This window comes from Penaeus vannamei, chromosome 1, assembly GCF_042767895.1.
Source record: "Penaeus vannamei isolate JL-2024 chromosome 1, ASM4276789v1, whole genome shotgun sequence".
NCBI classification, from domain to species: Eukaryota; Metazoa; Arthropoda; class Malacostraca; order Decapoda; family Penaeidae; genus Penaeus; species Penaeus vannamei.
Window position 1 is genome coordinate 2,024,001 of NC_091549.1, and position 3,626 is coordinate 2,027,626.

Sequence of the window (3,626 nt, forward strand, 5' to 3'; positions counted from 1 at the left end):
ATGTAGAGTTCAAAATTCTTTAAAATGCATTTGGAGTTCCGTCTCGAGGAAGTAAATAATTTGAGTTTTTCATTCGAAGATCAGAAGCGTTCCGAAGCTTCATTCTGCTGTTACATAATTTTTTTGCTTATGACTGTACTAAACCCTTCCGCTTAGGTTTCCCAGCTTGGGAACGGTTCATCAGCTTCGTCTTTCTTATTTTATAGGGTTTTAGATCATTTTATAATATATGTTCCCTTCGTTCATCAGCCTCGACTCCTGTATTCGAAACGTGTGCGAATTGAGAAGAGTGTGCGAATTGAGAAGTGTGTGCGTATTGAGAAGAGTGTGCGAATTGAGAAGTGTGTGCGGATTGAGAAGTGTGTACGAATTGAGAAGTGTGTGCGAATTGAGAAGTGTGTGCGAATTGAGAAGTGTGTGCGAATTGAGAAGTGTGTGCGAATTGAGAAGTGTGTGCGAATAAGGACGGGTGTTTCGATTACACGAGTCGAAACTGATTCATATTCAGTTCACGGGATGCACGGGACTGTTCGACTAAACAAGGGTCAGAAAAAAATATGTTTTTTGAAAAGATATATAGAGACTGCTTGATGAAATGGGAAATATGCAATTTCATTTTTAGTTTTGATTTAAGGTTAGTTTGGTCTTATAGTTTCTCTTATCTCCTGACATTTGTATGAAATGTCGCCAGTTTATCAGTTTTATTTCTCTTTCAATCTCAAAATGTTTCCTTGTGTTATATTATACATATAGTTATATATAGTTATGTACCTTTTTCTGTAAAACAATCTATCTCTTTGTCTCTCTCTCTCTCTCTCTCTCTCTCTCTCTCTCTCTCTCTCTCTCTCTCTCTCTCTCTCTCTCTCTCTCTTCTCTCTCTCTCTCTCTCTCTCTCTCTCTCTCTCTCTGTCTCTCTCTGTCTCTCTCTCTCTCTCTCTCTCTCTCTCTCTCTCTCTCTCTCTCTCTCTCTCTCTCTCTCTCTCTCTCTCTCTCTCTCTCTGTCTCTCTTTCGCAATGGAGAATTTGAAAAATTAATCATGTCTTGAAAATCTGTCAACAGTGAAAACTTGACTGATGAATAAGTTCCAAGTTGTGGGAGTTACTTCGTCTACTAAAAAAATAAAATAAAATAAAATAAAATAAAATAAAAAATAAAAAAAGCATTGAGTCCAATTAAAACACGTAATATGTCTCCTCCTCCTTCTCTTCCTCCTCCTTCTACTCCACCTCTTTCTCCTATTCTTCTTTCTCTTCCTCCTCCTTCTCTTCCTCCTCCTTCTACTCCACCTCTTTCTCCTATTCTTCTTTCTCTTCCTCCTCCTTCTCTTCCTCCTGCTCCTACTCCTCTTTCTCCTATTCTTCTTTCTCTTCCTCCTCCTTCTCTTCCTCCTGCCCCTACTCCCTCTTTCTCCTATTCTTCTTCTTCCTCCTCCTTCTTCCTCCTGCTCCTACCCTCTTTTCTCCAATTCTTCTTCCTCTTCCTCCCCCTTCCCTTCCTCCTCCCTCTACTCCACCTCTTTCTCCTATTCTTCTTTCTCTTCCTCCTCCTTCTCTTCCTCCTCCTACTCCACCTCTTTCTCCTATTCTTCTTTCTCTTCCTCCTCCCTTCCTCCTGCTCCTACCCTTCTTTTTCTCCCTATTCTTCCCTTCTCTTCCTCCTCCTTCTCTTCCTACTGCTCCTACTCCTCTTTCTCCTATTCTTCTTTCTCTTCCTCCTCCTTCTTTTCCTCCTGCTCCTACTCCTCTTTCTCCTATTCTTCCTTCTCTTCCTCCTGCTCCTACTCCTCTTTCTCCTGCTCCTACTCCTCTTTCTCCTATTCTTCCTTCTCTTCCTCCTGCTCCTACTCCTCCTTCTCCTCTTCTTCCTTCTCTTCCTCCTCTTTCTCCCCCTATTACGTTAAACATCTCTTCTCTCTTAGTTTACGTTTGGACGTTTCCTAAAAGCGACATCACGGTCTGTTTACAAAGGCGTGGCGGATTTGGTTCGGTGCCCTAAACGTGTCGAAAACATGTTGGACGTTTGTGTATTTTGAGGTAGAAGTAATTGTTATGTAAGTCGTGAGTTTTGTAATGCAGTTAAGTTTCTAGAAAGTGTTTAGATATAACGTGTTTTATTAAGTTTTCTGTGAGTCTGACGTTGGTATTTTGCAACGAGCTTTGAGGTACTTGTAGGAAAATAAGCATTCTTGATTTTTATTTTTAATTATATTATTTTCAAGTTCTCTTGTTTTTTATCATTGGCATTTTCCTTTTCTTTTCGATAAAGATATATTTATTCATGATTTTGTAATGTTTTGGTAGTTTTGCTTATTAAGATTTTTTTTTTATTACGTATCATAGTGAACATAGGTTATTTAAAACCTTATTTATTTCAATTAATTCTCGTTTGGATTAGACTAAATTAAAATAGCTTTGTTGTTTATGAAAATATACCTTTTGAATTTTCAGTAACGCAATTAAAAATACTTATAAAAGAAAACCTAAGAAAACATGAGTAAAACCGAGTCATTATATCTATATACCCATCTAATTAGACAGATAGAAGTACGTGTGTGTGTGTGTGTGTGTGTGTGTGTGTGTGTGTGTGTGTGTGTGTGTGTGTGTGTGTGTGTGTGTGTGTGTGTGTCTGTGTGTGTGTGTGCGTTTCAATTTGTTTATTTCCACACGGAAGTGTAAGACCGTGTGCGCTTGTACATCAAAAGCACTTTTAAACCTAAGAACGCCTTCCTTCCAACAATGCTTTCATGCGGCCTATCATCTCCCCCTCCCACCCTCCCACCACTACTTCCCCCAGAGCTTCCCCCATCCTCCCCTCCTCCCTACCTCTCCTTCCCCTACTTCCCCCGGAGCTCTCCCCTCCCCCTCCCCTCCCCCCCTTTCCCCTACTTCCCCTGGAGCTCCCATCCTCCCCTCCCCTCCCAGCCCCCCCTTCCCCTACTTCCCCCAGAGCTCCCTCCTTCCCCTCCCTCCCAGCCCCCCCTTCCCCTACGTCCCCCAGAGCTCCCATCCTCTCCCTCCTCCTCCCCATCCTCCCCTCCCTTACCCCCTCCCCCTCCCTAGGACCTCCCCTCTTCCCCCTCCTCCCTTCCCTTACCCCCTACCCCCTCCCTAGGACCTCCCCTCCTCCCCATCCTCCCCTCCCTTACCCCCTACCCCCTCCCTAGGACCTCCTCGGGACGGAAAGCTCATTCGCTCAAAGCTCCCTGCTCTTTGAAGTTGGCCCTCGTCTCACTGCGAGGGGATTTATGCAGAGAGGGAGAGAGAGGGAGCGCTTAACTAGCGGTGAAAATGCTGCTAAACGTCATTATTTGTGTTGCTGGGACCGCCCTTGCCTTTTTGCTTTCTCTACTGTTCTCGGGTTTATTTTCATACTGTTTTTTTTTTTTTTAACTTTCTCTCTCTCTCTCTCTCTCTCTCTCTCTCTCTCTCTCTCTCTCTCTCTCTCTCTCTCTCTCTATCTATCTATCTATCTATCTCTTCTTCTCTCTTCTCTCTCTCTCTCTCTCTCTCTACTCTTCTTCTTCTTCTTTTCTTCTTCTTCTTTTCTTTTCTTTCTTTCTTTTTTTAGATGTAACGTGAGGTTGTGAGTTTGAGATGGAATTTGGTATGCAGTGTTACGCTATAAG